Source organism: Otolemur garnettii, unplaced genomic scaffold, assembly GCF_000181295.1.
Source record: "Otolemur garnettii isolate 467f Iridium unplaced genomic scaffold, OtoGar3 scaffold00013, whole genome shotgun sequence".
Taxonomy (NCBI): domain Eukaryota; kingdom Metazoa; phylum Chordata; class Mammalia; order Primates; family Galagidae; genus Otolemur; species Otolemur garnettii.
In genome coordinates this window covers 16,972,488-16,982,128 of record NW_003852408.1, presented here as the reverse complement: position 1 = coordinate 16,982,128, position 9,641 = coordinate 16,972,488, and positions in this window count along the sequence as shown.

Here is a 9,641-nt window from a genome sequence, read left to right as displayed (position 1 = left end):
CCAACACATGGAAACAGCCCAAGTGCCCATCGACCCATGAATGGATTAACAAATTGTGGTATATGTACACCATGGAATACTATGCAAAATAAAAAAGATGGAGACTTCACATCTTTTATGTGTACCTGGATGGAGCTGGAACATATTCTTCTCAGTAAAGTATCTCAAGAAGGGGGGAAAAAAGTATCCAATGTATTCAATACTACTATGAAATCAATATATAATCACCTACACACTCATACGAATGGCAAAACATAACTATAGTCCAGAAAATAGAATGGAAGAGGAGGGGGGCAGGGGAGGGGGGATATGTGAGGAGAGAGGGCATTTGGGGGGACCTCATCTAATATGCATGATGCAATGGTACATTTCAAGACTATTAAGAAATGAGTATAATTGTGACAGATGTGTTACTTAGTTCAATGTAAGCATTTAACATTGTATATTGAAGCAGTACCCTGAACCCCATAAATGCATCAATGTACAAAGTTACGATTTAATAAAAAATAATTTAAAAAAAAGAAGTTAAGGGTCTGAGTCTTTAGACATCAAAACTTCTAGCCAAACACAAACTCAGAGGGAGGAGAAAAGAGATAAAGAGGGCCTCAAGCAATCCAGAATGAGCTCCCTAATGCAGCTGTAATTTCGTAAGGTTTTGCACTAGTTTCTCAGTGAGCAGGAAATGGAGTTTCATGTCAGAACTCACTAATGCCTGATCTGACAGAACTGTCCTGAAGTTTGTCTTTGGCCTTGTTATTTGACCCAACTGGGTTCTATAGCCTCAGTCTTTGGAAGAGGAAGAGCTGAATGCCTACAGACATCCCTATACCTACATGTGACTGATTTGTGCGTCATTGTGTATGTTACCAATACACCTAATCAGAATTACATTGTGAATAATACAAATAAAACAAGTTGGGTGTGTTTTCGTATAATTGTTCTTTTCAAATATAGGCAAAATTTCAAGATATACTATGAAGTGCAAAAGTGTTTGTTGTACTGAAATTCTGTGTCAATTGAAATATACAAGTACCATATAAGTATATATTTATCATACCAAGAGTGAAATTTTACTATCATAGAAGACTTTGAAAACTGTCAACTTAATGTACGTGAACAACTATTAAGAACTTTGGCATAGGAAAATACATGGACAGCAAATCTAAATGTTAAGAGATGGCACACAAGCTTGCCACCTTTGGAAAGACTATTGTGGTAACTAGCCTCCAGGTTGATACCCAGTGATTCTCACCTGCTGGTATTCATCTCCTTGTAGGGTATTTTCCCATCTTGTATAAGACTGGCTTCAGTGAACAATAATTATATGGCAATTAATAACATGGAGAGTAATTTCTAGAGCTGTAGACATTGAGGCTTCCACCTTTCTCTCTCTGGGATTGTCTTTTCTAGAGAAAGTCAGCTATCATGTTGTAGAGATGCTCAAGCAGCCTGTGGGGAAGCCCATACAAGGAGGAAATGATGCCACCAGCCATCAACCAAGACCAGTTCACTAGGCATTAGTGTGAGCCAATTAGGAAACAGATCAATTAGCTCCAGTGAAAACTTCAGATGACTGAAGCCCTAGCCAACATAGGACAAGCTCTGGACATCAAGACTCTTTGAGCTCCTAACCCACAGAAACTGTGAGGATAATACATGTTTATTATTGTTTTAAACCACTAGTTTTAGAATAACTTCTGATGCAACAATGTATAAGTGTAAAACAAATACTTCTTAGCCCAGTATATTTTTATTACACGAGATAGGTAGTTGAAGTTAGGTTACATCACTGTTCTAATCTTTTTAGAATTGTTTAATATTCTGTGCTTGTAATATTAAATACAAGAATTTTTAAGAACTACACTTAAGTTTTAGTTATTACATTCTGGTCCTTAAATATTTTAAGAAAAATTCTGAGTTTGGAATTCTTCGTATTCACAGAGGAGGAATTGAAAATAAAATGTCATCTTTGCTTCTTTATAATCTCAGTAGAAGAAAAACTTGCAAAATTATATCTAAAAATATCCGTGATAAATTATCTTTGATCTAGTGGTAATGAAAACTGTCAATAAAATAAAATGTTAAAGAAAAATGAGATACTCCAAACACATTTTGTTCTCATTAATCAAACTGCAATACAATAGGCTTTAAAAGATTAAAAAAAAAAAACACAAAACTTTTCCTATAGTTCAGAGTCTAAGAAGACTAAAACGTAAATACAAAGCTATAACCTGCCAAATACTTTGTACAGTTGAAGAATTTTTGAGATTTAACAAGGTATGAATTCTAGATACAGAGTACTTTCCAGAAAACATGTTGCTGAATTATGTCATATCATTAGTTATGTTACGTTATAACTTCCCAAAATTGACCGGATGCAGTGGCTCATAGCTGTGTTCCTAGCACTCTGGCCGGCCAAGGCATGACGATCACCTGAGCTCAGAAGTTCCAGACCAGCCTGAACAAGAGTAAGACCCCACCTTTACTAAACATAGAAAAAAATTAGCCAGATGTCATCACAGGCAACTATAGTTGCAGCTACACAGGAGGCTGAGGCAGGAGGATTGCTTGAACCCAAGAGTTTGAGATTACTGTGAGCTAGGTTGACACCATGGCACTCTAACCTGGGAGCAACAGAGTGAGATTCTTTCTCAAAAGAAGAAACTTGCCCAAATTGTATTATGTTAATTGTATGACCATTGTATGAATTAAACCTTTGATGACATTATTGAATGTGCTATATGTTTGTTCAAGAAGTAATCAGAGCAGCATAATATTGTAAGATTGTGGCCATAAAGAGGGCACTCTCACCCTTCTATCACCAATAATCCAAGCCGTAAGAATACAGAAGATCTGAGAACTGCTTTGTCAGATGCTTACACAAGATGTTCAAGGACAAGGAATGGTAGGTATGGGCTGTTACATATTACATAAATAATTTCAATACTAACAGAAAAGACTTCCTATTGTACTTTGCTGTTAGCAAGTTTATGTAGCAAGTACACATAGCAAGACCTATTACCAGGTAATGAATGACTGCACTTTGTGGGCTAGAACTTGCTGAAAAAGTGAGTGTTCAGATGGTCAGGCAAGAACTTCTCACAAGCTGCCTGCTCTCAAGATTCTCTCCTCAGTCTGCTCCAGGAGAAATTCTGATATTGGTTTGTATGTTAAGAACACTGAGATATGGGAGGAAATTGAGAGAATAGTCTGTTCTCTTCAAAAAGTTACGTTGTGTAATTGCCACGTTCCTAAAACCCAGCGTTTAAGGAATAAACATATTTTAAGTGGTGGATGTGGAGTAGCATGCTGGAAGGTTCCAGAGACCTAGATTTTCCCATTTGTGATATCTGTACAACAGAGAATAGAGAGCTCATTTCAGAGTGTCCATTTCCATTTTTATAGTCTCTTAGAATTTTTTGGTTTGAAATAATTTTAGGCTTCCAGAAAAGTCACAAAAACAGTACAATGTGATCCCATATCCCTTTCACCCAGCTTCCTCACGGCTGCATAACCATAATACCACTATCAAAACCAGGAAATTAACATTGACCACTGGCATAATACTGTTAACTAAACTGCAAACTTAATTTGGAATTCCCCTCATTTTTTCAGGAAAGTGCCTTTTCCATTCCAAGATCCACTCCAGAATCCCACAGTGCAAGTAGTTCCCATGTTCCCACATTCTGTTCCAATCTGGTACTGTTCCTCACTTTCCTTGTCTTTCACAACTCTGAAACTTTGTGCGGTACTAAATCACTACCTAATTTAGCTCATTTATAGACTATACCTCAGTTTTGCTTGTCTCGTGTTTGCATTATTACTGGGAAGGAGAGCACAGCGGTGACATATGCTGCTTCTCCGGGCATCCTATCATGGGACGCACCATGCCAAAATATCTCACTCCTGCTGATGTGAACCTCGCCCCCTTGGTTCAGGTGGTTTCGATCCAGTTGAGTTTCTCCAATGGAAATTTACTATTTCAGAAGAGATACTTTGAGCTGCAAATATTCTACTCATCCTCAAAACGGTACTGACTAATTTTAGCATCCATTGGTGAATCTTATCTGAAAAAATTATTCTTGTAGTGCTGCTGGGGCAAAGGACAGGAAGGGAAATTTTATATTTACCACCTTTCTTCTCCAAGTACTAATTGGAATTCTTCTTCTTGTCCATTTATGTATTTATGTAAATCAATAAGGATATTTATTTTGTGCTTTTGTCTCTCTGTACATGTATGATATTTGCAGGTCATTTTTTAAAAGTGTATTCACTTTTTAAATTTTTATTTATTAATTTTCTATTTTTTATTGGTATATAATATATGTACATTTATGGTGTACATGCAATATTGTGTCACACACATGGGCTCTGTAACGAGCAAGTCAGGGTGTTTGGGGTGTCCATCACCTCAAATATTTATCATTCCTATGTGTTGGGAACACTTCAAGTTCTCTCTTGGAGCTATTTTCAAATGCACAATACAGTGTCATTAACTATAGTCTGCTGTCGAACACTAGAACTTATTCCTTCTATCTATCTGTATGTTCGTCCCCATCAACCAAGCTCTCGTTATCTCCCTACACATACCCCTCCCACTTTCCGGTATCTATCACTCCGCTCCTTACCTCCCTGGGATCAACAGTTTTTGCTCCCTCATATGACTGAGAAGTTGCGATATTTGCCTTTCTGTGTCTGACGTATTTCACTTACTGTAATGACCTCCAGTTCCATCCAGGTTGCTTCAAATGACGTGATTTCATTCCTTTTCACGGATGAATAGTATTGGGTTGTGCACATATTGCACATTGTTTTACCACTTACTCATTGTCGGGCATGGGTTGGTTCCATAGTTTTGCCACTATGAATAGTCCTACAGTAAACATGGGGTGCAGGCATCCCTTTGATAGATTGATTTCTTTTCCTTTGGATAAATAGCCAGTAGTGGGATTGCAGGATCAGATGGCAGTTCTGTTTTTAGTTTTTTGAGAAATCTCTATACTATTTTCCATAGTGGATATGCTAATTTATACTCCTGCCAACAGCCTCTAAGAACTCCCTTTTCTCATCTGCTATGTTTTGTCTTTTTCATAGTAGCCACTCTAACTGGAGGAAGAAATCTGACTGGTTTTGATTTGCATTTCTCTGATGATTAGGGAAGCTGAGCATTTTCTCATATACCTCCTGGCCATTTGTGTAACTTTTTTTTCTTGGAGAAATGGCTATCTTTTGCTCACTTTTAATGGGATTATTTGCTTTTTTACTATTGAATTGTTAGAGTCCCTTGTAGGCTCTTGGTATTTGTTTCTGGTTAGATGAATATTTTCTCCCACTCAAAAGTTATCTCTTCATTCTGTTGATGGTTTCCTTTGCTGTGCAGAAGCTTTTTATTTTAATATTCTCCAACTTCTTTATGGGAAAATATTAGCCATGAAATATTTCCTTAGACCAATGACCTGAAGAGTTTCTTCTAGTAGTTTTAAAGTTACAGGTCTTATGTTTAAATCTTTAATCCATTTTGAGTTGATTTTGCTATGGCGAGCGATAGGGGGTCAGTGGTTTCTTCTACCTGGGTAGGGGGCAGATTCTTGGCTGCTGGGCAGTGGGGACGGGGCATGATGTGAGTGACAGCTGTAGCAGTGGTAGGACAAACCACTGGCTCCCAAATGGTCTGCAGAGGTGTTGGTGGTGGCTGCAATGGGCTGGGTGAGCCAGTCCCCAGGCCTGCAAGTGCCATGTGTAAGTGGGTACTAGCTGTGATGGTAGCAGCAGATTGGATAAGCCCAAACTCAGTCTCCCAGGAGGGGTACTCAGTTGTCAATGGTCTTGGACTGGTCTATGTGGTCCCACATCCACAATCAGCTCTTCAGGCACTTATGCGGTGGACCTGGCCAGAAAGGTCTGTCCTCAGGCCCTGACTGTGGTAGGCAGAGTTGGGGTGAGTCCCAGGCCCAAAGCAGGGTGGTGGTAGCAGTGGATGCACCACGGTCCTGCTATTGGGAAGGGCAGGGATGTTGTCAGTGGTAGCAGGTGGCAGGGGAGTAGGAGGTGCACTTTGCTCCTGCTTCAGCCCAGCAGAGACAGCACACAGCAGTGACTATGGCTATTGTAGGCAGGGGAGTTTGTCCTGGAGTACATGAAGATATGAGGCAGGAGTCTTTGCCAGTGGCTTGTTCTCAGCCCTGGCATTAGCAGCCAGACACGATGGAGAATCTCATTCGTGCTCCACAGATGTGCAAATGCATGAGCTATTGGGCCCAGGGCAGGGTGGTGATGCCCCAGCTCTCAGTGGTCCCCAGCATGAGTTCCCTCTCTGGAGCAGTGCTTTTGTACAGTCTCTAGGCAGCTCCTTTTGTTACTCTGGAGAGGCAACAAGCCTCCCCAGGGTTCTGGTTGATGGTACAGAGTGGGCTGCCTCCCTTCCCTCTCCTTCCTTGCTTGAATCCTGGCATTCTCTAACTGATGACTTATTGGAAATATGATTATCTACCCACTGTTTTGGTTCTTCTTTGAGGAGGAGGCCAGTACCAGATGCCTCCAGTCAGCCATCTTGAAGTCGTCACAGTAAGACTTTATTCGTTTAAAGCAGATTCAGGCCCAATTGAAAAATTGAGAGAAAGGTACAGAGATAAACCAAATGTCCACTTACTCCCACACATGCAGACCATCATATGGTCAGCATCTCCCAGCAGACAGTTACATTAGTTACAACTGATGGAACTACAATAACACATCACCCTCACCCAAAGTTCACATCAGAGCTCCTTCTTGATGTTGTACACTCTGTGGTTTTGGTCAAATGCACAGTGACATGTATCCATTAGAGTACTAGATAGAGTAGCTTACTACCCTAAATATCCTCTGTGCTCTGCCTGATTACCTTTCTCTCTCCCCAAACCCCTAGCGGTCGCTGATCTTTTTATTCTCTCCACAGTTTCATCTTTTTCAGAATGTCAAATAGTTGGAATTGTGCAATATGTAGCCTTTCAGATGATTGGCTTCTTTTATTTAGTAATATGCATTCATTTCATATCTTTTCATGGTGTAACAGCTCATTCTTTTTTTTGAGAGAGAGCTTTGCTCTGTGGCCATGGCACCATCATAGCTCATAGCAGCCTCAAACTGAGTAGCTGGGACTATAGGATTGCTGGGACTATCACGCCGGGCTAATTTTCCTTTTTTTTTTTTAAATTAAATCATAACTGTGTACATTAATACAGTCATGGGGTACAGTGTGCTATTTTTATATACTATTTGAAATATTTTCATCAACTGGTTAACATAGCCTTCATGTCATTTTCTTAGTTATTGTGTTAAGACATTTATATTCTGCATTTATAAAGATTCACATGTACCCTTGTAAGATGAATCATAGGCGTGATCCCACCAATCACCCTTCCTCTACCCATCCTCCCCTCCCTCTCCCCTTTCCCCATATTCTTGGGCTATAATTGGGTTATAGCTTTCCTATGAAAGCTATAAATTAGTTTCATGTAGGACTCAGTACATTGGATATTTTTTCTTCCATTCTTGAGATACTTTGCTAAGGAGAATATTTTCCAGCTCCATCCATGTAAACATGAAGGAGGTAAAGTCTCCATCCTTCCTTAGGGCTTCATAGTATTCCATGGTGTACACATTTGTGGGTTAATGGGCACTTGGGCTTTCATTTGTTGCAGCCCAATTCATAATTGCTAGGTCATGGAAGCAGCCCAAGTGCCCATCGACCCACGAATGGATCAATTTTCCGTTTTTGTAGAGGTAGGGTCTCCCTCTTTTCAGGCTGGTCTCAAACTCCTGACTTCAAGAGATGCTTCCAGCTCCACTTCCCAAAGTGCTAGGATTACAGTTATAAGCCATTGTGCCGGACCTAGATCATTTCTTTATAGTGCTGAATGATATTCAATTACCTAGATGAATTAGAGTTTATTCATTACTTTACTGAAAGATACCTTGGTTGCTTCTAAGTTGCTGCAATTATGAATAAAGCTGCTATAAACATCTATGGGCAGGTTTTGTGTGGGCATGAGTTTTCAGCTCCTTTGGGTGCTATTTCTTTGGGTGAGTAATGAGGAGCACAATTGCTGGATCATATGGCATGAATACATTTAGTTTTGGAATCTTCAGTGTTCTAGATTTCAGACATTCTAGTAAGTGTGCAGTGGTATGTCATTGTTTTTTAAATTTGCATTTCCTTGATGACATATTATATGGAATATCTTTTCAAATGTTGTTTGCCATCTGTATCTTTTTTGGTATCTGTTAAAGTCTTTGGCCATTTATAAATCAAGTTTTCTTTATTGTTAACTTTTCAGAGTTCCTTGTGTACTGTATTTTTGATAACAGTCCTTTATTACACATGTACTTTTCAAATATTTTTTTCCAATCTATGCTTCTCTTGAAAGTGTCTTTTGCAGAGCTGAAATTTTAATTTTAGTGAATTCCAGATTATTAATTCTCTCTTTAATGGATCATACCTTTGGTGTTAGATATAAAAAGTTGTAGCTAAGCCAAGGTCATCTAGATGTCCTTTTACATGACCTTCGAAGACAGTTAAAATTTTTCTCTTTGTATGTATGCCTATGATGCTTTTTAAGTTGATTTTTGTGAAGGGTATAAGATCTGTGTCCAGATTAACTTTTTTAAATTGTATGTGGACATTCAGTTGTTCCTGCATCATTTGCCAAAAATGCATTAATTTTGCCACTTTTCCTGTAGTAGTGTTAGAGAGGTGAATTAATATTACCATATTCCCTCTGCAATTGCTAACTGGAATTCTTCTGTAAGAAATCTTAACACTTGTCCACCGCTGATGTATGTATTCAGTTATTTATTTACATCAGTATGGACCCATGGACATTTGCTTTAGTCTTTGGATTGACTTCAATTATGTTGAACTAATTTTTGATGGACCCAATGCGAAGGTGTCAGTCAAATTTCTAGAACCCAGTATAGTTTCAGTCACGTCACAGAACTCGTTACAGAGTTTTTCTTAAGCAACATGTATATATTTTATACTCGACTTGCTTACAGATGTTTAATGAATAATGTTTCTTGAGTGAATTAGTAATTGCTTGTCACTGAACACTTATCAACCAATCAAGGTCTAATAGGTAATTATCTCAAGTAAAGATTATTCCCCTACTAATAAACCTTATGAAGTTTACATTTTAGCAGGATTTGATTCCATTTGAGTATCTATGACCAAAGAGCATGATGTTTCTCTGTAGGAAGCAGTCACTTTTAAAGACTTTTATTTAATTGATTACAGGATTTAAAGAATTCAAAATACTTTGACTACATTATAGTAAAATTAAAAATCTCTGCAGGACAATATGCTTGTCTTACAGAGTACAGAGGTTTAGGTAAAAAATGTACCTAAATTCAATAATGTACCTAATAATATACCTAATTTCAATAAAGCCTAAGCCTTCTTTCTCTTACTCAGATGTTTGGGTTGAAAATAAATAAATGGGGGGCGGAGCCAAGATGGCGAACTGCAGCCAGCTTTTTACAGAAGCTCCCGTCCAGAAGGAGGCTGAAAGGACAGAACCTTAGCAAATTAGCTGATGGTTTGGAGCAGAGACAAGAGAGAAGATTGAAGAGTGCACTTCAACCTTCCTGAGGCGAGCTGCGACCCT